General features: G+C 46.9%; 1 pseudogene; it reads right to left on the reverse strand.

Moving 5' to 3' along the window:
• Positions 1-1,357: 1,357 nt before the first annotated feature.
• Positions 1,358-27,387, reverse strand: part of LOC147960474 (uncharacterized) — a 29,767-nt pseudogene continuing 3,737 nt past the window's right edge.

A 27,387-nucleotide genomic window follows, 5' to 3' on the forward strand; every position in this document is an offset into this window, starting at 1 on the left:
AATTTTTGCGCACTATAGGGTGGATGCCGGCCGTCCACCCATAGAGGCTATCCTTTTTAATCAGGAAGATATAATGCGTTTACAATCTTTAGATCATGTTGCTTATAATGAAAACCTTAGAAAGAAGGTTCCTACCGATGTTCTAGTCAATAGAATGTCTAAGCTTAATAATAATTTTGCTATTCAGAACAACGGGCTGGGCTTTTCTCTTCAACAAAGTCTCGTGACTTTTTTTCCAAAAGAATTCTTATAATGATGAATTAGTTGTGCAATATAAGGGGCCAAAGGAGGAACCCATACCTCCCGAGCTTGATCTTGGGGACTTTTGTCCCATTAAATTTAGCCCTTTTGATTACTTTTGCTTGCCTCAAAGAAAACTTGCTGCCGAACGTAAGGAATATGAGATGAGTTTTCACGATTTGCCTTACCATTATTATGACAATACCTAGATCTATTCTTGCTTTTATGCCTAGCTACGGGCGTTAAACAATAGCGCTTGTTGGGAGGCAACCCAATTTTATTTTTGTTTCTTGCTTTTTGTTTCTGTTTAGTAATAAATAATTCATCCAACTTCTGTTTAGATGTGGTTTTATGTTTTTAATTAGTGTTTGTGCCAAGTAGAACCTTTGGGAAGGCTTGGGGAAAGTCTTTGCGATCTTGCTGTAAAAAATAGAAACTTTAGTGCTCACGAGATTAGCTGCCATTTTTTACTGGTGAGGGATATTATGTTGATTCTTTTTGTTGATGATTAATAGAAAAATTCCTCACGTCTATCAATTTATTTAAGAATTTTTAGGGTTACATAAGTATACGTTTGATATATATTTCTACAGACTGTTCTGTTTTTGACAGATTCTGTTTTTCCTGTGTTGTTTGCTTATTTTGATGAATCTATGGCTAGTATCAGGGGGTATGAATGTTAGGAGCTAGGGTTCTGCCGGTTGTAGGGCGGAGATTGTAGGGGAAAGATGGTGGAAGACGAGGTCGAGGGCGCGGCGGCCGGCGGCTGGGTGCCGTCCTTGCGTGGTGGAGAAGAGGCGGCGACGGTGCAAGAGGCGGCTAGGGTTAGGTCTCCCGGCTCCCTAAGGGAAGCCGAGCAAATACTGATTGCTTCTTGCTTGATTAGATTGATGCATCTCCTCTTCTTATATAGAGAGGTTTACTTGACTCATAAGCAAACGACCCTAATAACGATAAGATAATTGGGCTAAGCCCCTAATAACAATAGGATAACTTGGGCCACAGCCCACTGGGCTAAGCCCCTAATATGCCGGTCATAACACTTCTCCCCGCCTACACAAACAGCTCGTCCTCGAGCTGTAAGGCGGGGAAGCGCTTGCTGAACTCCTCGAGGTGATCAAACAGCGTCAAACACCTCCACGACAGCTGGGGCAGCCAGGTCGCCGAGCTCGGCGGTGATGTCGTCCTCCTCAATGTAGTCTGCAGCCTCTAGGTAGAAGAGTCGGGGGCAGACATGGCTGGGCATGTAGGTCTCGTCACGGTTGAAGCACAACCCTTGGCGGCGACGCTCGAGTAGCTCGGCCAAGGTGAGCCGGCGGAACGGGCGCGCCGCGGTCGTGGCAAGGGGTGCCGCGAAAGCCTGAGTAGGCCGACCCTATGCGGGAACATCCGGCCAGGGTGGTGGCCCAGCAGCCCGGGACGGTGATGCCTGCTGGATGGCCACCGCGCGACGCTCGAACCCGCGGGCGTAGTACATGGCCGTCTGGAGGTCTTGGGGCCCCTACAGCTCGACGTCCACACGGATATGATCTGGCAGACCGCCGACGAAGAGGTCGGCCCGCTGGTGAGCCGTCACGCCGGACGCGTGGCACGATAGGGCCTGAAAGCGGTCAGTGTAGTCCTGCACCGTAGAGGTGAAGGGAAGGCAGCCCAACTCCGCCAGCCGGCTCCCACATATCGGCAGGACGAATCAAAGGAGGAAGAACTCACGAAAACGCTCCCATGGCGGCATGCCACCCTCGTCCTGCTCGAGGGCGTAGTACCACGTATGTGCAGCGCCGCGGAGGTGATAAGAGGCGAGCCAGGTGCGGTCCGACGCGAGCGTCCGTTGCCCCCGGAGGAACTGCTCGCACTGGTTGAGCCAGTTGAGGGGGTCCTCGGCGCCATCGTAGGTGGCGAAGGCGAGCTTGGCGAAGCGCGGCGGTGTCTGAGCATGACCGCCGTGAGTGTATGGCTCGGCGGTACGGAGCAGCGAAGAGGATGGCGTTGGTCCGGTGTGCACAGGTGGTCCACAGGAAAGCGGTGGCCCGTCGAAGCCAGCGTGCAAACCCACGGAGCCAGAGGGCCCATCGTATGGCAGGGAGGGTGCCGGCAGGTCCGCGGCCATGGTGTAGACTGGCGGCGGTGACATCCTGGCCAACCAGGCTGGAAACTGGGACGGCGAGGGCGGGAACTGCACTTGCTGAATCGGCACGCCCGTCGACGCGGTTGTAGTCAGCCCGGTGCTGGGCGGCGGAGGCGCTGGCAGTGGCAGCAGCTGCTGCCTGGAAACGGCGGAGGCGGCGGGCGCGGCGGGCGCGGCGATGGCCGCGGTCGGCCATTGTGGCCAGATCAGGGCGGTGGCGGGGGCTGGCTGTAGCTGTAGCGAGGGATGGAGCGGCCCGACCAGCGTCGCGGTGGCCCCGGGGTGCGGCGGCTACCAGGGCTGCCTGGGCGGTGGCGGCGAGGACCCGGGTGGCGTGGGTGACGCAGCGTGGGCCGGCGCCGGCCTTTGGGGCACGACGACGGGCGGCGGCTGAAGCGGCCAGTGGTGGTGTAGAGGCCCGGTCGGCGCCGCGGGTGCCGAATACAACGGCAGGGCGGCTGGCCCGATTGCAGCGGCCGGTGGCCCGTAGGGGCTGGCTAGGTATAGTCGTATCCCCTCGACGACGGTGACAAGATCGTTGAGGACCCCAGTGATCTCCGCCGGGGAGTAGACGGCCGCCGGTGGCGCGGTGGAGGGCGCCGTCATCTGGGTGGTGGCGGCGCTGTCATCTGGGTGGTGGCAGCGCTAGAGGATGCGACCAGCGGCGCAGACGGGAAGGGCAGCGACGCGGTGGTGATGGTCGGCAGCGGAAGCGATGGGATGGGCGGCGGCGATGACATGATCGGAACTGAGTTACCTGATACCAAGGTGTTAGGAGCTAGGGCTCTGCCGGTTGTAGGGCGGAGATTGTAGGGGAAAGATGGAGGAAGATGAGGTCGAGGGCGCGGCGGCCGGCGGCTGGGCGCCGTCCTTGCATGGTGGAGAAGAGGCGGTGGTGACGCAAGAGGCGGCTAGGGTTAGGTCTCCCGGCTCCCTAAGGGAAGCCGAGCAAATACTGATTGCTTCTTTCTTGATTAGATTTGATACATCTCCTCTCCTTATATAGAGAGGTTTACTTGACTCCTAAGGAAACGACCCTAATAACTATAAGATAATTGGGCTAAGCCCCTAATAACGATAAGATAACTTGGGCCACAACCCACTGGGCTAAGCCCCTAATATGCCGGTCATAACAATGAAGCATAGAGAAGTTGGAATACAGTAGGTTTAACACCAATATAAATAAAGAATGAGTTCATTACAGTACCTTGAAGTGGTGATTTGTTTTCTTATACTAACGGAGCTCATGAGATTTTCTGTTGAGTTTTGCGTTGTGAAGTTTTCAAGTTTTGGGTAAAGATTTGATGGATTTTGGAATAAGGAGTGGCAAGAGCCTAAGCTTGGGGATGCCCATGGCACCCCAAGGTAAAATTTGAGGACAACCAAAAGCCTAAGCTTGGGGATGCCCCGGAAGGCATCCCCTCTTTCGTCTTCGTCCATCGGTAACTTTACTTGAGGCTATACTTTTATTCACCACATGATATGTGTTTTGCTTGTAGTGTCTTGTATGATTTGAGTCTTTTCTTATTAGTTTACCACAATCATCCTTGTTGTACACACCTTTTGGAGAGAGACACATGAATCGGAATTTATTAGAATACTCTATGTGCTTCACTTATATCTTTTGAGCTAGATAATTTTGCTCTAGTGCTTCACTTATATCTTTTTAGAGCACGGTGGTGGTTTTGTTTTATAGAAATTATTGATCTCTCATGCTTCACTTATATAATTTTGAGAGTCTTTTAGAACAGCATGGTAATTTGCTTTGGCTATGAAATTAGTCCTAATATGATAGGCATCCAAGATGGGTATAATAAAAACTATCATAAAAAGTGCATGGAATACTATGAGAAGTTTGATACTTGATGATTGTTTTGAGATATGAAGATGGTAATATTAGAGTCGTGCTAGTTGAGTAGTTGTGAATTTGAGAAATACTTGTGTTGAAGTTTGCAAGTCCCGTAGCATGCACGTATGGTGACCGTTGTGTGACAAATTTGAAACATGAGGTGTTCTTTGATTGTCATCCTTATGAGTGGCGGTCGAGGACGAGCGATGGCCTTTTCCTACCAATCTGTCCCCCTAGGAGCATGCGCGTAATTCTTGGTTTTTGATGACTTGTAGATTTTTGCAATAAGTATGTGAGTTCTTTATGACTAATGTTGAGTCCATGGATTATACACACTCTCACCTTTCAATCATTGCTAGCCTCTTCGGTACCGTGCATTACCCTTTCTCACCTTGAGAGTTGGTGCAAACTTCGCCGGTGCATCCAACCCCCGTGATATGATATGCTCTATCACACATAAACCTCCTAATATCTTCCTCAAAACAGCCACCATACCTACCTATTATAGCATTTCCATAGCCATTCCGAGATATATTGCCATGCAACTTTCCACCGCTTCATTTATTATGACACGCTTCATCATTGTCATATTGCCTTGCATGATCATGTAGTTGACATTGTATTTGTGACAAATCCACCATGCATAATTTATCATACATGTCACTCTTGATTCATTGCCCATCCCGGTACACCGCCGGAGGCACTCATATAGAGTCATTTTTTGTTCTAGTATCGAGTTGTAATCATTGAGTTGTAAATAAATAGAAGTGTGATGATCATCATTAATAGAGCATTGTCCTAAAAAAGAGAAAAAAGGAAAAAAAGACAAAGGGACAATGCTACTATCCTTTTTTCCCACACTTGTGCTTGAAAGTAGCACCATGATCTTTATGATAGAGAGTCTCTTATTTTGTCACTTTCATATACTAGTGGGAATTTTTCATTATAGAACTTGGCTTGTATATTCCAACAATGGGCTTCCTCAAATGCCCTAGGTCTTCGTGAGCAAGCAAGTTGGATGCACACCCACTTAGTTTCTTTTGTTGAGCTTTCATACATTTATAGCTCTAGTGCATCCGTTGCATGGCAATCCCAACTCCTTGCATTGACATCAATTGATGGACATCTCCCTAGCCCGTTGATTAGCCGCGTCAATGTGAGACTTTCTCCTTTTTGTCCTCTCCACACACCCCCATCATTATATTCTATTCCACCCATAGTGCTATGTCCATGGCTCACGCTCATGTATTGCGTGAAAGTTGAAAAAAGTTTGAGATTACTAAAGTATGAAACAATTGCTTGGCTTGTCATCAGGGTTGTGCATGATGAGAGCATTCTTGTGTGACGAAAATGAAGCATAGCCAAGCTATATGATTTTGTAGGGATAAGCTTTCTTTGGCCATGTTATTTTGGGAAGACATAATTGCTTAGTTAGTATGCTTGAAGTATTATTATTTTTATGTCAATATTAAACTTTTATCTTGAATCTTTTGGATCTGAACATTCATGCCACAATAAAGAGAATTACTTTGAAAATTATGTTAGGTAGCATTCCACATCAAAAATTCTGTTTTTGTCATTTACCTACTCGAGGATGAGAAGGAATTAAGCTTGGGGATGCTTGATACGTCTCCAACGTATCTATAATTTTTTATTGTTCCATGTTATTATATCATCTATTTTGGATGTTTAATGGGCTTCATTATGCACTTTTATATTATTTTTGGGACTAACATATTAACCGAAGGCCCAGTGCAAATTGTTGTTTTTTTGCCTATTTCAGTGTTTCACGGAAAAGGAATATCAAACGGAATGAAACCTTCGCGAGGATCATTTTTGGAACAAACGCAATCCAGGAGACTTGGAGTGGACGTCAAGGAAGCACCGAGGAAGCCACGAGGCAGGAGGGCGCGCCCAGGGGGGGGGGCAGGCGCGCCCCCACCCTCGTGGGCCCCTCGATTCTACACCAACCTACTTATTTCGCCTATATATACTCATATACCCTGAAAACATCCAGGAGCACCACGAAACCCTATTTCCACCACTGCAACCTTCTGTACCCATGAGATCCCATCTTGGGGCCTTTTCCGGCGCTCCGCCGGAGGGGGAATCGATCACGGAGGGCTTCTACATCAACACCATAGCCTCTCCGATGATGTGTGAGTAGTTTACCACAGACCTTCAGGTGCATAGTTATTAGCTAGATGGCTTCTTCTCTCTCTTTGGATCTCAATACAAAGTTCTCCTCGATTCTCTTGGAGATCTATTCGATGTAATTATTTTTGCGGTGTGTTTGTCGAGATCCGATGAATTGTGGGTTTATGATCAAGATTATCTATGAACAATATTTGATTTTTCTCTAAATTCTTTTATGCATGATTTAAATATCTTTGCAAGTCTCTTCGAATTATCAGTTTGGTTTGGCCCACTAGATCGATCTTTCTTGCAATGGGAGAAGTGCTTAGCTTTGGGTTCAATCTTGCGGTGCTTGGTCCAAGTGACAGAAAGGGAAACGACATGTATTGTATTGTTGCCATCGAGGATAAAAAGATGGGGTTTACATCATATTGTTTGAGTTTATCCCTCTACAACATGTCATCTTGCCTAACGTGTTACTCTGTTCTTATGAACTTAATACTCTAGATGCATGCTGGATAGCGGTCGATGTGTGGAGTAATAGTAGTAGATGCAGAATCGTTTCGGTCTACTTGTCACGGACGTGATGTCTATATACATGATCATGCCTAGATATTCTCATAACTCTGCGTTTTTCTATCAATTGCTCGACATTAATTTGTTCACCCACCGTAGATTATGCTATCTTGAGAGAAGCCACTAGTGAAACCTATGGCCCCCGGGTCTATTCTCTATTATATTATTTTCTCGTCAACTAGCTATTTCTGTTGCCGTTTATTTTGCAACCTTTACTTTTCAATCTATACAACAAAAATACCAAAAATATTTATCTTATTATCTTTATCAAATATCACTTTTGCAAGTGCCCGTGAAGGGATTGACAACCCCTTTATCGCGTTGGTTGCAAGGTTCTTGATTGTTTGTGCAGATACGAGGGACTTGCGTGTAGTCTCCTACTGGATTGATACCTTGGTTGTCAAAAACTGAGGGAAATACTTACGCTACTTTGCTGCATCACCCTTTCCTCTTCAAGGGAAAACCAACACATGCTCAAGAGGTAGCACTAGGTTAAACATATTTACACAGACAAGACAAGTCAAGTTCATAGCAGTTTCTCTTTGCCACGGCCAGCACATCGATTATCATCATTATTGACTTTCACTTGCACGACCGAATGATATGAAAATAATAATAGTGCAAGAGTGCCATGAACTAAGCTGGAATCTGCAAAATATTTTATTCAACAGGAGAAGACAAGGTAAGATGGGCTCTTATTAGCTCAACAGTTATTCATGTGAGAGCCACTCAACATTTTCATCGTGGTCTTCTCCTCGATACAACTCGAATACAAGAAAAGAAATTTAGAGGAACACACTAATTTTTTTTGGAGTTTTTGGTTTTCTTCAACAAGAAAATAGAAAGCAAAATTGAGAAAAACTATTTACAGGGAAAGCTCCCAACAAGCAAAAGAAGAACAAGGAAATATTTTTGGATTTCCTTTTTGGTGCTACTACTGAGCATGCATAGAAAGTAAACTAGCTACAACTATTTTTTTGTTTTTTCTAAAGTTTTGCAAGCACACAAGAAGAAAGCAAGAAAAATAAATCTAAGCATGGATGATACAATGAAAAAGTGTGAACACTGACAAATGGAATGATATGTGAACATGAATATAATGTCGGTGAGAGACACGTACTCCCCAAGCTTAGGCTTTTGGCCTAACTTGGTAGTGAATCAGTAGCCTGGAGGGTAGTAGTCGGCGTGGTAGCTCACGGAGGCTCTCGGTGCGGATGCCTCGGCCTGCTGGGCTGCCACCACTGCTGCGTTGTGAGATCGGGCCTCGCTGTCAAGAACAAAATATATCCCCTTGCTGTGGCAATCAAAGAGAGCAGGCGCAGGCAAATATGTGTCCACAACATGTGATTGCTTAAACAACAAATTATAAGTGAAGTTTGTTGGGGAATGCAGTAATTTCAAAAATTTCCCACGCACACGCAAAATCATGGTGATGCATAGCAACGAGAGGGGAGAGTATTGTCTACGTACCCTCGTAGAGCATAAGCGGAAGCGTTATGACAACGCGGTTGATGTAGTCATACGTCTTCACGATCGAACAATCCTAGTACCGAAAGTCTGGCACCTCCGCGATCTGCACACATTCAGCTCGGTGACGTCCCACGAACTCACGATCCAGCAGAGTGTCGAGGGAGAGCTTCGTCAGCACGACGGCGTGATGACGGTGATGATGATGCTATCGGAACAGGGCTTCGCCTAAGCACTACTACGATATGACTGAGGTGGATTATGGTGGAGGGGGGCACCGCACACGGCTGGAAACAATCAACTTGTGTGTTCTAGGGTGCCCCCTGCCCCCATAGATAAAGGAGCAAGGGGGAGGCCGGCCGGCCCTTGGGGCACGCCAGCAAGGAGGAGTCCTCCTCCTAGTAGGAGTAGGACTTCCCTTTCGTACTCCTACTAGGAGGGGGAAAGGAAGGAGGAGAGGGAGAAGGAAAGGGGGGCGCCGCCCCTCCTTCCCTAGTCCAATTCGGACTAGAGGGGGAGGGGGCGCGCGGCCTGCCCTGGCCGGCCCTCTCTCTCCACTAAGGCCCGTGTGGCCCATTAGTTCTCCCGGGGGATTCCGGTAAACCTCTGGTACTCCGGTTTTCTTCAAAATCACCCGGAACACTTCCGGTGTCCGAATATAGCCATCCAATATATAAATCTTTATGTCTCGACCATTTAGAGCCTCCTCGTCATGTCTGTGATCACATCCGGGACTCCGAACTACCTTCGGTACATCAAAACACATAAACTCATAATACCGATCGTCACCAAATGTTAAGCGTGTGGACCCTACGCGTTCGAGAACTATGTAGACATGACCGAGACACGTGTCCGGTCAATAACCAATAGCGGAACCTGGATGTTCATATTGGCTCCCATATATTCTACGAAGATCTTTATTGGTCAAACTGCATAACGAATACGTTGTTCCCTTTGTCATCGATATGTTACTTGCCCGAGATTCGATCGTCGGTATCTCAATACCAAGTTCAATCTCGTTACCGGCAAGTCTCTTTGCTCGTTCCGTAATGCATCATCCCGTAACTAACTTATTAGTCAAATTGCTTGCGAGGCTTATAGTGATGTGCATTACCGAGAGGGCCGAGAGATACCTCTCCGACAATCGGAGTGACAAATCATAATCTCAATCTATGCCAACTCAACAAACACCATCAGGGACACCTGTACAGCACCTTTATAATCACCCAGTTACGTTGTGATGTTTGGTAGCACACAAAGTGTTCCTCCGGTATTCGGGAGTTGCATGATCTCATAGTCATAGGAACATCTATAAGTTATGGAGAAAGCAATAGCAACAAACTAAACAATCATTGTGCTAAGCTAACGGAATGGGTCAAGTCAATCACATCATTCTCTAATGATGTGATCCCGTTAATCAAATGACAACTCATGTCTATGGTTAGGAAACATAACCATCTTTGATTCAATGAGCTAGTCAAGTAGAGGCATACTAGTGACACTATGTTTGTCTATGTATTCACACATGTACTAAGTTTCTGGTTAATACAATTCTAGCATGAATAATAAACATTTATCATGATATAAGGAAATATAAATAACAACTTTATTATTGTCTCTAGGGCATATTTCCTTCAGTCTCCCACTTGCACTAGAGTCAATAATCTAGATTACACAGTAATGATTCTAACCACCATGGAGTCTTGGTGCTGATCATGTTTTGCTCGTGAGAGAGGCTTAGTCAACGGGTCTGCAACACTCAGATCCGTATGTATCTTGCAAATCTCTATGTCTCCCTCCTTGACTTGATCGCGGATGGAATTGAAGCGTCTCTTGATGTGCTTGGTTCTCTTGTGAAATCTGGATTCCTTTGCCAAGGAAATTGCACCAGTATTGTCACAAAAGATTTTCATTGGACCCGATGCACTAGGTATGACACCTAAATCGGATATGAACTCCTTCATCCAGACTCCTTCATTCGCTGCTTCCGAAGCAGCTATGTACTCCGCTTCACATGTAGATCCCGCCACGACACTCTGCTTGGAACTGCACCAACTGACAGCTCCACCATTTAACAAAAAACACGTATCCGGTTTGTGACTTAGATTCATCTGCATCAGCATCAAAGCTTGCATCGACGTAACCATTTACGACAAGCTCTTTGTCACCTCCATATATGAGAAACATATCCTTAGTCCTTTTCAGGTATTTCAGGATGTTCTTGACCGCTGTCCAGTGATCCACTCCTGGATTACTTTAGTATCTCCCTGCTAAACTGATAGCAAGGCACACATCCGGTCTGGTACACAGCATTGCATACATGATAGAGCCTATGGTTGTAGCATAGGGAACACCTTTCATTTTCTCTCTATCTTCTGCAGTGGTTGGGCACTGAGTCTGACTCAACTTCACACCTTGTAACACAGGCAAGAACCCTTTATTTGCCTGATCCATTTTGAACTTCTTCAAAACTTTATCAAGGTATGTGCTTTGTGAAAGTCCAATTAAGTGTATTGATCTATCTCTATAGATCTTGATTCCCAATATATAAGCAGCTTCACCAAGGTCTTTCATTGAAAAAATCTTATTAAAGTATCCTTTTATGCTATTAAATTTGGTATCATTTCCGATCAACAATATGTCATCCACATATAATATCAGAAATGCTACAGAGCTCCCACTCACTTTTTTGTAAATACGGGCTTCTCCAAAAGTCTGTATAAAACCATATGCTTTGATCACACTATCAAAGTGTATATTCCAACTCCGAGAGGCTTGCACCAGTCCATAAATGGATCGTTGGAGCTTGCACACTTCGTTAGCTCCTTTTGGATCGACAAAACCTTCTGGTTGCATCATATACAACTCTTCTTTAAAATATCCATTAAGGAATGTAGTTTTGACATCCATTTGCCAAATTTCATAATCGTAAAATGCGGCAATTGCTAACATGATTCAGACGGACTTAAGCATCGCTACGGGTGAGAAGGTCTCATCGTAGTCAACTCCTTGAACTTGTCGAAAACCTTTTGGAACAAGTCGATCTTTGTAGACAGTAACATTACCGTCAGCGTCAGTCTTCTTCTTGAAGATCCATTTATTCTCTATGGCCTGCCAATCGTCGGGCAAGTCAACCAAAGTCCATACTTTGTTATCATACATGGATCCCATCTCAGATTTCATGGCTTCAAGCCATTTTGTGGAATCTGGGCTCATCATCGCTTCCTCATAATTCATAGGTTCGTCATGGTCAAGTAACATGACTTCCGGAACAGGATTACCATACCACTCTGGTGCGGATCTTACTCTGGTTGACCTACGAGGTTCGGTGTAACTTGATCAGAAGTTTCATGGTCATCATCATTAGCTTCCTCACTTACTGGTGTAGGAATCACTGGAACTAATTTCAGTGATGAACTACTTTCCAATATGGGAGCAGGTACAATTACCTCATCAAGTTCTACTTCCCCCCCCCCACTCACTTCTTTCAAGAGAAACTCCTTCTCTAGAAAGGATCCATTCTTAGCAACGAATATCTTGCCTTCGGGTCTGTGATAGAAGGTGTACCCAACAGTCTCCTTTGGGTATCCTATGAAGACACATTTCTCCGATTTGGGTTCGATCTTATCAGGTTGAAGTTTCTTCACATAAGCATCGCAGCCCCAAACTTTAAGAAACGGCAACTTGGGTTTCTTGCCAAACCACAATTCATAAGGTGTCGTCTCAACGGATTTAGATGGTGCCCTATTTAATGTTAATGCATCTGTCTCTAAAGCATAACCCCAAAACGATAGCGGTAACTCAGTGAGAGACATCATAGATCACACCATATCTAATAAAGTGCGGTTACGACATTCGGACACACCATTACATTGTGGTGTTCTAGGTGGTGTGAGTTGCGAAACTATTCTGCATTGTTTCAAATGAAGTCCAAACTCATAACTCAAATATTCACCTCCACGATCAGATCGCAGAAACTTGATTTTCTTGTTACGATGATTTTCCACTTCACTCTGAAATTCTTTGAACTTTTCAAATGTTCCAGACTTATGTTTGATTCAGTAGATATACCCATTATGCTCAAATCATCTGTGAAGGTGAGAAAAAACAATATCCTCCGTGAGCTTCAATGTTCATTGGACCACATACATCAGTATGTATGATTTCTAATAACTCTGTTGCTTGCTCCATTTTTCCGGAGAACGGAGTTTTAGTCATCTTGCCCATGAGGCATGGCTCGCAAGTACCAAGTGATTCCAGAAGTCCATCAGAATGGAGTTTCTTCATACGCTTTACACCAACATGACCTAAACGGCAGTGCCACAAATAAGTTGCACTATCATTATCAACTCTGCATCTTTTGGCTTCAATACTATGAACATGCGTATCACTACTATCAAGATTTAGTAAAAATAGACCACTCATTAAGGGTGCATGACCATAAAAGATATTACTCATATAAATAGAACTACTATTATTCTCTGATTTAAATGAATAACCATCTCACATCAAACAAGATCCAGATATAATGTTCATGCTCAACGCTGGCACCAAATAACAATTATTTAGGTCTAAAACTAATCCCAAAGGTAGATGTAGAGGTAGCGTGCCGACGACAATCACATCGACTTTGGAACCATTTCCCACGCGCATCGTCACCTCGTCCTTAGCCAATCTTCGATTAATCCATAGCCCCTGTTTCGAGTTACAAATGTTAGCGACTGAACCAGTATCAAATACCCAGGCACTACTGCGAGCATTAGTAAGGTACACATCAATAACATGTATATCAAATATACCTTTCACTTTTCCATCCTTCTTCTCCGCCAAATACTTGGGGAAGTTCCGCTTCCATTGACCAGTTCTTTTGCAGTAGAAGCACTCAGTCTCAGGCTTAGGTCCAGACTTGGGTTTCTTCACTTGAGCAACAACTGGCTTACTGTTCTTCTTGAATTTCCCCTTCTTCCCTTTACCCTTTTTCATGAAACCGGTAGTCTTGTTAACCATCAACACTTGATGCTCCTTTTTGATTTCTACCTCTGCAGCCTTTAGCATTGCGAAGAGCACATGAATCGTCTTATCCATCCCTTGCATATTATAGTTCATCACGAAGCTCTTATAGCTTGGTGGCAGTCATTGAAGAACTCTGTCAATGAAAATATCATCTGGAAGATTAACTCCCAGTTGAGTCAAGTGGTTGTGGTACCCAGACATTCTGAGTATATGTTCACTGACAGAACTATTCTCCTCCATCTTGCAGCTATAGAACTTATTGGAGACTTCATATCTCTCAATCCGGGCATTTTTTTGAAATATTAACTTCAACTCCTGGAACATCTCATATGCTCCATGGTGCTCAAAACATCGTTGAAGTCCCGATTCTAAGCCGTAAAGCATGGCACACTGAACTATCGAGTAGTCATCAGCTTTGCTTTGCCAGGTGTTCACAACATCTGGTGTTGCTCCTACAGCGGGTTTGTCACCTAGCGGTGCTTCCAGGATGTAATTCTTCTGTGCAGCAATGAGGATAATCCTCAAGTTACGGACCCAGTCCGTGTAGTTGCTACCATCATCTTTCAACTTAGCTTTCTCTAGGAACGCATTAAAATTCAACGGAACAACAACACGGGCCATCTATCTACAACAACATAGATATGCAAAATACTATCAGGTACTAAGTTCATGATAAATTAAAGTTCAATTAATCAAATTACTTAAGAACTCCCACTTAGATAGACATCTCTCTAATCATCTAAGTGATCACGTGATCCATATCAACTAAACCATGTCAGATCATCACGTGAGATGGAGTAGTTTTCAATGGTGAACATCACTATGTTGATCTTATCTACTATATGATTCACGCTCGACCTTTCGATCTTAGTGTTCCGAGGCCATATCTGCATATGCTAGGCTCGTCAAGTTTAACCCGAGTATTCTGCATGTGCAAAACTGGCTTGCACCCATTGTATGGGAACGTAGAGCTTATCACACCCGATCATCACGTGGTGTCTCGGCACGACGAACTGTAGCAATGATGCATACTCAGGGAGACCACTTATACCTTGAAATTTAGTGAGAGATCATCTTATAATGCTACCGTCGAACTAAGCAAAATAAGATGCATAAAGGATAAACATCACATGCAATCAATATAAGTGATATGCTATGGCCATCATCATCTTGTGCCTTTGATCTCCATCTCCAAAGCACCGTCATAATCACCATCGTCACTGTCTTGACACCTTGATCTCCATCGAAGCATCATTGTCATCTCGCCAACTATTGCTTATACGACTATTGCTACCGCTTAGTGATAAAGTAAAGCAATTACATGGCGATTGCATTTCATACAATAAAGCGACAACCATATGGCTCCTGCCAGTTGCCGATTACTGTGTTACAAAACATGATCATCTCATACAATAAAATTTAGCATCATGTCTTGACCATATCACATCACAACATGCCCTGCAAAAACAAGTTAGACGTCCTCTACTTTGTCGTTGCAAGTTTTATGTGGCTGCTACGGGCTGAGCAAGAACCATTCTTACGTATGCATCAAAAAACACAACGCGGTATAGTGATTGATTTTTGATCATCGGAAAGAACTCCGTTCATTGAATCTGATTCAACTAAAGTTGGAGAAACTGACACCCACCAGCCACCTATGTGCGAAGCACGTCGATAGAACCAGTCTCGCGTAAGCGTACGCGTAATGTCGGTCTGGGCCGCTTCATCCGACAAAACCGCCGAATCAAGAAACAACTAGTGACGGCAAGCAATATGTATATACCCACGCCCGCAACTCCTTTGTGTTCAACTTGTGCATATAACATCTACGCATAAATCTGGCTCTGATGCCACTGTTGGGGAACGCAGTAATTTAAAAAATTTCCTACGCACACGCAAGATCATGGTGATAGATAGCAACGACAGGGGAGAGTATTGTTTGCGTACCCTCGTAGACCATAAGCGGAAGCATTATGACAACATGGTTGATGTAGTCGTACGTCTTCACAATCGACCGATCCTAGTACCGAAAGTACGACACCTTCGCGATCTGCACACGTTTAGCTTGTCGAGGGAGAGCTTCGTCAGCACGACGGTGTGATGACGGTGATGATGATGCTATCGGAACAAGGCTTCGCCTAAGCACTGCTACGATATGACCGAGGTGGATTATGATGGAGGGGGGCACCGCACATGACTGGAAACAATCAACTTGTGTGTTCTAGGGTGTCCCCTGCCCCCATATATAAAGGAGCAATGGGGGAGGCCGGCCGGCCCTTGGGGCGTGCCAAGAGAGGAGGAGTCACCCTCCTAGTAGGATTAGGACTTCCCTTTCCTACTCCTACTAGCAGGGGGAAGGAAGGAGGAGAGGGAGAAGGAAAGGGGGGCGTTGCCCCCCTTCCCTAGTCCAATTCGGACCAGAGGGGGAGGGGGCGCGTGGCCTGCCCTGGCTGGCCCTCTCTCTCCACTAAGGCCCATGTGGCCCATTAGTTCTCCCAGGGGTTCTGGTAACCCTCCTGTACTCCGGTTTTTTTCCGAAATCACCTGGAATACTTCCGGTGTCCGAATATAGCCATCCAATAAATCAATCTTTATGTCTCGACCATTTCGAGACTCCTCGTCATGTCTGTGATCACATCCAGAACTCCGAACTACCTTCGGTACATCAAAACACATAAACTCATAATACCGATCGTCACCGAACGTTAAGCGTGCGGACCCTATGGGTTCGAGAACTATGTAGACATGACCGAGACACATCTCTGGTCAATAAGCAATAGTGTAACCTGGATGTTCATATTGGCTTCCACATATTCTACGAAGATCTTTATCGGTCAAACCGCATAACGATAGAGGTTGTTCCCTTTGTCATCTGTATGTTACTTGCCCGAGATTCGATCGTCGGTATCTCAATACCAAGTTCAATCTCGTTACCAGCAAGTCTCTTTACTCGTTCCATAATGCATCATCCCATAACTAACTTATTAGTCACATTGCTTGCAAGGCCTATAGTGATGTGCATTACTGAGAGGGCCCAGAGATACCTCTCCGACAATCAGAGTGACAAATCCTAATCTCGATCTATGCCAACTCAACAAACACAATCGGAGACACTTGTAGAGCACCTTTATAATCACCCAGTTACGTCGTGATGTTTGGTAGCACACAAAGTGTTCCTCCAGTATTCGGGAGTTGCATCATCTTATAGTCATAGGAACATGTATAAGTTATGGAGAAAGCAATAGCAACAAACTAAACGATCATCATGCTAAGCTAACGGAATGGGTCAAGTCAATCACATCATTCTCTAATGATGTGATCCCATTAATCAAATGACAACTCATGTCTACGGTTAGGAAACATAACCATCTTTGATTCAACGAGCTAGTCAAGTAGAGGCATACTAGTGACACTTTGTTTGTCTATGTATTCACACATGTACTAAGTTTCTGGTTAATACAATTCTAGCATGAATAATAAACATTTATCATATGATATAAGGAAATATAAATAACAACTTTATTATTGCCTCTAGGGCATATTTCCTTCAAAGTTATTAGCCCTTCCCGAGAGAATCTTATGCTATTTTAAAGCATCAAAATCTAAATACCGAGTGGGAAGGATAGGATCAAAGGGCAAAGGTGAAACACCTAGTCCTCGTGCTAAACGTGTGGCATAAATTCCACCATAGAACCAGCCACTTTTGGCGTTATTCTAAAGTCTACATGCAACAATCGCTCCAAGGTTATAAATCCTTTCACCAGTTAGAGCGCTGTGAATGAGGCTCAAGTCTGGCGAACAAAGTATGCTACAGTCTTGCTTGCCTACTATGCATTTCCCGTTAAATAATGCAAGGTACTGAATTGTGGGAAAGTGAATGCTCTTTATTCTTCCTTGCCTTACTCCCCTATTTTCACCGTAGCAAAGGCTAGTCAAGAAGGTCTCATACTCAGCCTTTGCTGGCACATCAAGCGAACCCCAAAATGGAAGTTTGCAATGGTAAGCAAAGTTCTCTAGTGAAATGGTATATGGTTCATCATAAAGCATAAATGACACCCTAGACTCACGTGGAAAATATTTAAATCATTTGACAAATGATTCAGTGAGAAGATGGTGTTGTGCACACTTATCTGATAGGTAAGGACCGAGACCAGCCGGTTGGCTCCCCATGAACATGACGACGCCGTTTCTCCGTTCTGACCCAACCATGTACACGAGCTCTGGCCGTACATATGCGCGAGTAGGCATTCGAGACCCTGCCCGTATGTACATACGTGGCCGTATTTTCTTTCTTGCACACTGGCCGCTGTACGTACGTGTACATGCTACGTGCGCACCTCTACTACGACACGTGTGTTCCTCTACATCTGTCGGGATGTGGGGTTCCGGCAAACCCTTAAGGTTCGAACACTGGGGTGCGCGCGAAGTCTTTCCCTCCAACCGATCTACGCTCTAGCTCGCTAAGATCTTGCGGACGAACTCACAACACAGAATGACACAGGGTTTATACTGGTTCGGGCCACCGTTGTGGTGTAATACCCTACTCCAGTGTGGTGGTGGTGAATTGCCTCTTGGGCTGATGATGAACAATACAAGTGAAGAACGGCCTCCTGAGGTTGAGGCGTTCTTGAGCTCGGTGAGCTTGTGTGGGGGGGGTGGTCTCTCTCTCATCCTCTCTCTAGCTAAGATGAGGTGATCCCCCCTCCACTGTGGTGGCTAGTCCTATTTATAGAGGCCCTGGTCCTCTTCCAAATATCGAGCGGAAAGGAAGCCAACAATGGCGGGCTAATTTAAAGGGGGACAACTAGTACAAGCTATCCTGACAAAAGTAGTCTTCGCCTGCACAAAGTTCTGGTGGTGACACTGTTCTGGGCTCCACGGTGACCTCCGTCTTGCAGTCCATGGTCTTGGTCTTGTTGCACCGAAATGGCAACCTTTGCTTGAGGCCTCGGTACTCCGCGGCTGCGCTTGCCCCCTTTGCACCAAAGAGGAAACAAGGACGTTGTGCGCGCTGGCACCCGCCTGGTGTCGATCGTCACGGCTCACGTCACGACAGCCTCGTGAGGTTCACCTCGCCTTGATATCTTCGCTCCTCGTGAGCCTCCTTGGCTAGCCCACTCCAGAGGAGGTCTTGCGTCATCCGCCTCGCGAGGCTTGGCCCCTCGTGAGGGTCTTGGGCACTTTGTTGGTGAAGATGGGCCCTACGGCCTGCTGGCTCAGCCACGCCGCGGGCCGCAGGCAGGCAAGCTGGGGACCCCCGTTCCCAAAACGCCGACAGTAGCCCCCGGGCCCAAGGTGCGCTCGGGCTTGGCTTCACGGCGAAGCCAAGGGTAAAGTTCGGAGCACCGCGGGCCCCAAAAGCCTATGGCCTCGGTTGACGCATGGTGGTTAATTGGACGTGGGCGTCTCCGCTTCCCCATGTTGCTTCAGCGACTGCACGACTTGACAAGTCCCTGCGACATGCAAGGGAAACCCTCATTACCTACGATCATGGGAGACGCCGGTTGGCCTTCTCTTGCCATAAATGGGGAGGGGGCGGAGCCCCCGTTGCCCATCTCTTCCTTGCTTGCTTCCTCCTTCTTGCTCCATTGCTTGCAATGCCTCCGATGGTGCCTCAAAGGAAGTTCTCTGCCGCCGAGAAGGGAAAGGCCCCTCGCGAGGGCCCTAGTTCCCCGGTGCCCAAGCGCGGTCGTGGCCGCCCGCGCAAGCACGCTGCGACCCCCGCCATGGCCCACCGTCGAGGCGGCGCCACGGCACACGGAGGGGGCCATCCCAACCGTGGCGGTCCAGTTGATGGGGGGAGGTGCGCGATGGTGGCGAGGCCTCCCTGCCCGCGCTTCCATTCAGTTGAGGCGTCGCCGGAGTTCGTTGTTTGGTCGGAAAACCCAGCCGGCAACTGTCTTCAGCTTCCGCGCTTCCTTGTCGATGAGCTACCGGCCCCTGGTCCAGGGGGCTCTGATTGCAGGTGGATGGTTACTGCAGCAAGGCCTCCTGGGTCATGGTCGAGACTTCTGCCGCGGGCAACATAGCCCTGGCCCGTGGCTGGCAGACGTTCGCCCGCGCGCGCGGCCTGGGCAGGCGGTGCACGCTCCACTTCAAGTATGGCGGCAGGTCGACCCTCTACGTGAGGGTGTTCGGGGAAGATGGCCGCCACGCCGGGTGCTGCCCCAAGACGAACAACGGTGAGGAGGTGCTCGACCTTGGCGACGGTCGTGACGAGGGTGAGGGCGAGCCTGCCCTCAGCGATGACCGCATCTCCTCCAGCTACAACGGCTCTCCCTCCTGCGACAGCTCTAGCAGAAGTGGCTATGATTAGCCGCCACGCTCGCTTCGAAGGAGGCAGCGGGTCATCTCGTCATCGCGCCTCCGTGAAGCGCGAGGAGGGGTCTGGCTAGGCTTGGGCGTCGCTAAGGGCCTGCCCCCGCAGATTGCTGAAACACCGCTTTGTTTGGTTTTTTCCTTTCTTTTCCTGCACCAGAAAATGAAACCAGTATGGGCCCAGAGGGGCGTGTATCGAAGTATGGTTCTTGGTTAATCAACGTGCGTATTATTCCCATGCCATGCTGTTATTTTGCGCAGAGATAACCTAACCTGGCGTGTTTGGGACGCCCCTTCCTTCACCAGATATCTGCGTTTGCTCAGGAACTGCAAGAATTTGTTAGGGGGTGCGCTAGAGGATTTTACCATTCACCCGAACCTTGACTTGGCGCTTTGCATCACGGTACCCGAGGGGCACGGATTTAGGAGAGTTGCACCAGCTTCCAGGATCGAACGAGGGTGACCTGGCTAGCCCCCTTGCGAGGTATGCGAGAGAGAGAGAGATCATGGGTAAACCATAGCCGAAAAATGCGGTAAAAGGCGAAGGGACCAAATCAGCAAGGAACGCCAAAGGCAAACTCGATTAAGGAAAAGCAAGCCAACTATGGAAAGCAAATGAAAAGCCGCGTCCGGCACCTAATCTAGTCTTCAAGTCTTCTCACCAGCGCGGAGCTAAGTGCTGTCCACTAGGCGTGGGAGGGAGCCCCAGGGCCTGAGGCCGGTGCTCCTGAGACTCCGAGGCGTGCACAGCCCCAACTCATTATTACGTGAGAGTGTCAGGGGCGGCGATTCTTCACAGGCACCGGGCCTTGCTTCATAGGCTCTGGGCCTTGCTTCACAGGCTCTGGGCCTTGCTTCTCAGGCACTGGGCCTTGCTTCACAGGCTCTGGGCCTTGCTTCACAGGCTCTGGGCCTTGCTTCACAGGCTCTGGGCCTTGCTTCTTAGGCACTGGGCCTTGCTTCTCAGGCACTGGGCCTTGCTTCATGGGTAGAACTTCCGGAGGTGCTGGATGTTCCAGGCGTTTTGGATAGGCGTCTCCTCTTGCGTCTCCAAGCGCACGACGCCAGGCCTGGTGATGTGGACGACCCTGAACGGGCCCTCCCACATGGGTGAAAGCTTGTGCAAGCCTTCCCTGGAGAGGACCCTCCTCAGGACCAGGTCACCCGTCTCGAGCGTCCTGGAGTGAATGTTGCGGCAGTGATAGCGCCGCAACGCTTGCTGGTGTTGGGGAACGTAGCAGAATTTTAAAATTTTCTACTCATCACCAAGATCAATCTATGGAGTCATCTAGCAACGAGGGAGAGAGGAGTGCATCTACATACCCTTGTAGATCACGAGCGGAAGCGTTCAAGAGAACGGGGTTGATGGAGTCGTACTCGACGTGATTCAAATCACCGATGACCTAGTGCCGAACGGACGGCACCTCCGCGTTAAAGAGAACGGGGTTGATGGAGTCGTACTCGACGTGATTCAAATCACCGATGACCTAGTGCCGAACGGACAGCACCTCCGCATTCAACACACATACGGTTGGGAGACGTCTCCTCCTTCTTGATCCAGCAAGGGGGAAGGATAGGTTGATGAAGATCCAGCAGCACGACGGCGTGGTGGTGGAAGCAACGGTGATCTCGGCAGGGCTTCGCCAAGCGCTGGGAGACGGAGGAGTGTCACAGGAGGGAGAGGGAGAGGCCAGGGACTTGGGTGCGCAACCCTCCCTCCCCCCACTATATATAGGGTGCCTAGGGGGGGGCCTAGGAGATCCAATCTCCTAGGGGGGCGGGGGCCAAGGGGGGTGCCTTGCCCCCCAAGGCAAGGGTGGCGCCCCCACCCCTAGGGTTTCTAACCCTAGGCGCATGGGGAGGCCCAAGGGGGGGGGCGCACCAGCCCACTAGGGGCTGGTTCCCCTCCCACTTCAGCCCATGGGGCCCTCCGGGATAGGTGGCCCCACCCGGTGGACCCCCGGGACCCTTCCGATGGTCCCGGTACAATATCGGTGACCCCCGAAACCTTCCTGATGGCCGAAACTGGACTTCCTATATATGAATATTTACCTCCGGACCATTCCGGAACTCCTCGTGACGTCCGGGATCTCATCCAGGACTTCGAACACCTTTCGGGTTACCGTGTGCTAATATCTCTACAACCCTAGCGTCACCGAACCTTAAGTGTGTAGACCCTACGGGTTCGGGAGACATGCAGACATGACCGAGAAGCCTCTCCAGTCAATAACCAACAGCGGGATCTGGATACCCATGTTGGCTCCCACATGCTCCATGATGATCTCATCGGATGAACCATGATGTCGAGGATTCAATCAATCTGTATACAATTCCCTTTGTCAATCGGTATGTTACTTGCCCGAGACTCGATCGTCGGTATCCCAATACCTTGTTCAGTCTCGTTACCGGCAAGTCACTTTACTCGTACCATAATGCATGATCCCGTGATCAACCACTTGATCACATTGAGCTCATTATGATGATGCATTACCGAGTGGGCCCAAAGATACCTCTCTGTCATACGGAGTGACAAATCCCAGTCTCGCTTCGTGCCAACCCAATAGACACTTTCGGAGATACCTGTAATGTACCTTTATAGTCACCCAGTTACGTTGTGACGTTTGGCACACCCAAGGCACTCCTACGGTATCCGGGAGTTGCACAATCTCATGGTCTAAGGAAATGATACTTGACATTCAGAAAAGCTACAGCAAACGAACTACACGATCTTTGAGCTAAGCTTAGGATTGGGTCTTGTCCATCACATCATTCTCCTAATGATGTGATCCCGTTATCAATGACATCTAATGTCCATAGTCACGAAACCATGACTATCCTTTGATCAACGAGCTAGTCAACTAGAGTCTCACTAGGGACATGTTGTGGTCTATGTATTCACACATGTATTTCGATTTCCGGATAACACAATTATAGCATGAACAATAGACAATTATCATGAACAAAGAAATATAATAATAACCATTTTATTATTGCCTCTAGGGCATATTTCCAACAGTCTCCCACTTGCACTAGAGTCAATATTCTAGTTACATTGTGATGAATCGAACACCCATGCAGTTCTGGTGTTGATCATGTTTTGCTCTAGGGAGAGGTTTAGTCAATGGATCTGCTACATTCAGGTCCGTATGTACTTTACAAATCTCTATGTCTCCATTTTGAACACTTTCACGAATGGAGTTGAAGCAACGCTTGATATGCCTGGTCTTCCTGTGAAACCTGGGCTCCTTGGCAAGGGCAATTGCTCCAGTGTTGTCACAGAAGAGAGTCATCGGGCCCGACGCATTGGGTATGACTCCTAGGTCGGTAATGAACTCCTTCACCCAGACTGCTTCTTGTGCTGCCTCCGAGGCTGCCATGTACTCCGCTTCACATGTAGATCCCGCCACAATGCTTTGCTTGCAACTGCACCAGCTTACTGCCCCACCATTCAAAATATACACGTATCAGGTTTGTGACTTAGAGTCATCCAGATCTGTGTCGAAGCTAGCATCGATGTAACCCTTTACGACGAGCTCTTCGTCACCTCCATAAACGAGAAGCATTTCCTTAGTCCTTTTCAGGTACTTCAGGATATTCTTGACCGCTGTCCAGTGTTCCATGCCGGGATTACTTTGGTACCTTCCTACCAAACTTACGGCAAGGTTTACATCAGGTCTGGTACACAGCATAGCATACATGATAGACCCTATGGCCGAGGCATAGGGGACGACACTCATCTTTTCTCTATCTTCTGCCGTGGTCGGGCATTGAGCCGTGCTCAATCTCGTACCTTGCAATACAGGAAAGAACCCCTTCTTTGACTGATCCATTTTGAACTTCTTCAATATCTTGTCAAGGTACATACTCTGTGAAAGACCAATGAGGCGTCTCGATCTATCTCTATAGATCTTGATGCCTAATATATAAGCAGCTTCTCCAAGGTCCTTCATTGAAAAACACTTGTTCAAGTAGGCCTTTATGCTTTCCAAGAATTCTATATCATTTCCCATCAACAGTATGTCATCCACATACAATATGAGAAATGCTACAGAGCTCCCACTCACTTTCTTGTAAATGCAGGCTTCTCCATAAGTCTGCATAAACCCAAACGCTTTGATCATCTCATCAAAGCGAATGTTCCAACTCCGAGATGCTTGCACCAGCCCATAAATCGAGCGTTGGAGCTTGCACACCTTGTCAGCATTCTTAGGATCAACAAAACCTTCCGGCTGCATCATATACAATTCTTCCTTAAGGAAACCATTAAGGAATGCCGTTTTGACGTCCATTTGCCATATCTCATAATCATAGAATGCGACAATTTCTAACATGATTCGGACGGACGTCAGCTTCGCTACGGGTGAGAAAGTCTCATCGTAGTCAACCCCTTGAACTTGTCGATAACCCTTAGCGACAAGCCGAGCTTTATAGATGGTCACATTACCATCCGCGTCTGTCTTCTTCTTAAAGATCCATTTTTTTCTATGGCTCGCCGATCAACGGGCAAGTCAGTCAAAGTCCATACTTCTTTTTCATACATGGATCCTATCTCGGATTTCATGGCTTCCAGCCATTTGTCGGAATCCGGGCCCGCCATCGCTTCTTCATAGTTCGAAGGTTCACCATTGTCTAACAACATTATTTCCAAGACAGGGTTGCCGTACCACTCTGGTGCGGAACGTGTCCTTGTGGACCTACGAAGTTCAGTAGCAACTTGATCTGAAGTTTCATGATCATCATCAACTTCCTCTCTAGTCGGTGCAGGCACCTCAGGAACATTTTCTTGAGCTGCGCCACTTACCGGTTCAAGTGGTAATACTTCATCAAGTTCTACCTTCCTCCCACTTATTTCTTTCGAGAGAAACTCTTTCTCTAGAAAGGACCAATTCTTGGCAACAAAGATCTTGCCTTCGGATCTGAGGTAGAAGGTATACCCAACAGTTTCTTTAGGGTATCCTATGAGGACGCATTTTTCCGACTTGGGTTCGAGCTTTTCAGGTTGAAGTTTCTTGACATAAGCATCGCATCCCCAAACTTTTAGAAACGACAGCTTAGGTTCCTTCCCAAACCATAATTCATATGGTGTCGTCTCAACGGATTTCGACGGAGCCCTATTTAAAGTGAATGCGGCAGTCTCTAAAGCATAGCCCCAAAATGACAGCGGTAAATCGGTAAGAGACATCATAGATCGCACCATATCCAATAGAGTGCGATTACGACGTTCAGACACACCATTACGCTGAGGTGTTCCAGGCGGCGTGAGTTGTGAAACTATTCCACATATTTTTAAGTGTGTGCCAAATTCGTGACTCAAGTATTCTCCCCCACGATCTGATCGCAAGAACTTGATTTTCCGGCCACGTTGATTCTCAACCTCACTCTGAAATTCCTTGAACTTTTCAAAGGTCTCAGACTTGTGTTTCATTAAGTAGACATACCCATATCTACTCAAGTCATCAGTGAGGGTGAGAACATAACGATAGCCACCGCGAGCCTCAACACTCATTGGACCGCACACATCAGTATGTATGATTTCCAATAAGTTGGTTGCTCGCTCCATTGTTCCTGAGAACGGAGTCTTGGTCATTTTACCCATGAGGCATGGTTCGCACGTGTCAAATGATTCTTAATCAAGAGACTCTAAAAGTCCATCTGCATGGAGCTTCTTCATGCGTTTGACACCTATGTGACCAAGGCGGCAGTGCCACAAGTATGTGGGACTATCATTATCAACCTTACATCTTTTGGTATTCACACTATGAATATGTGTAGCATTACGCTCGAGATTCATTAGGAATAAACCATTCAACATCGGAGCATAACCATAAAACATATCTCTCATATAAATAGAACAACCATTATTCTCGGATTTAAATGAGTAGCCATCTCGTATTAAACGAGATCCTGATACAATGTTCATGCTCAAAGCTGGCACTAAATAACAATTATTGAGGTTTAAAACTAATCCCGTAGGTAAATGTAGAGGTAGCGTGCCGACGGCAATCACATCGACCTTGGAACCATTCCCGACGCGCATCGTCACGTCGTCCTTCGCCAGTCTCCGCTTATTCCGCAGCTCCTGCTTTGAGTTAAAAATGTGAGCAACCGCACCGGTATCAAATACCCAGGAGCTACTACAAGTACTGGTAAGGTACACATCAATTACATGTATATCACATATACCTTTCGTGATGCTGGCCTTCTTGTCCGCTAAGTATTTGGGGCAGTTCCGCTTCCAGTGACCACTTCCCTTGCAATAAAAACACTCAGTCTCGGGCTTGGGTCCATTCTTTGGCTTCTTCCCGGAAGCTTGCTTACCGGGCGCGACAACTCCCTTGCCGTCCTTCTTGAAGTTCTTCTTACCCTTGCCTTTCTTGAACTTAGTGGTTTTATTCACCATCAACACTTGATGTTCCTTTTTGACTTCTACCTCTGCTGATTTCAGCATTGCAAATACTTCAGGAATGGTCTTTTCCATCCCCTGCATATTGAAGTTCATCACAAAGCTCTTGTAGCTCGGTGGAAGCGACTGAAGGATTCTGTCAATAACCGCGTCATCCGGGAGATTAACTCCCAGCTGAGTCAAGCGGTTATGCAACCCAGACATTTTGAGTATGTGCTCGCTGACAGAACTATTTTCCTCCATCTTACAGCTGAAGAACTTGTTGGAGACTTCATATATCTCGACCCGGGCATGAGCTTGAAAAACCATTTTCATCTCTTTGAACATCTCATATGCTCCGTGTCTCTCAAAACACTTTTGGAGCCCCGGTTCTAAGATGTAAAGCATGACGCACTGAACGAGGGAGTAATCATCAGCACGTGTCTGCCAAGCGTTCATAACGTCTTGGTTCTGTGGGACGGGTGCGTCACCTAGCGGTGCTTCTAGGACATAATCTTTCTTGGCAGCTATGAGGATGATCCTCAGGTTCCGGACCCAGTCCGTATAGTTGCTGCCATCGTCTTTCAGCTTGGTTTTCTCTAGGAACACATTGAAGTTGAGGACAACGTGGGCCATTTGATCTACAAGACATATTGTAAAGATTTTAAACTAAGTTCATGATAATTAAGTTCATCTAATCAAATTATTAAATGAACTCCCACTCAGATAGACATCCCTCCAGTCATCTAAGTATAACATGATCCGAGTTAACTAGGCCGTGTCCGATCATCACGTGAGACGGACTAGTCAACATCGGTGAACATCTTCATGTTGATCGTATCTTCTATACGACTCATGCTCGACCTTTCAGTCTTCTGTGTTCCGAGGCCATGTCTGTACATGCTAGGCTCGTCAAGTCAACCTAAGTGTATTGTGTGTGTAAATCTGTCTTACACCCGTTGTATTCGAACGTTAGAATCTATCACACCCGATCATCACGTGGTGCTTCGAGACAACGACCTTCGCAACGGTGCACAGTTAGGGGGAACACTTTCTTGAAATTATTATGAGGGATCATCTTATTTAAGCTACCTTCGTTCTAAGCAAATAAGATGTAAACATGATAAACATCACATGCAATCAAATAGTGACATGATATGGCCAATATCATTTGCTCCTTTGATCTCCATGTTCGGGGCTCCATGATCATCGTTGTCACCAGCATGACACTATGATCTCCATCATCGTGTCTTCTTGAAGTTGTCTCGTCATCTATTACTT

Source organism: Triticum urartu, chromosome 7A (assembly GCF_056163025.1).
Source record: "Triticum urartu cultivar PI428250 chromosome 7A, HENAU_Tu73, whole genome shotgun sequence".
Lineage (NCBI taxonomy): Eukaryota > Viridiplantae > Streptophyta > Magnoliopsida > Poales > Poaceae > Triticum > Triticum urartu.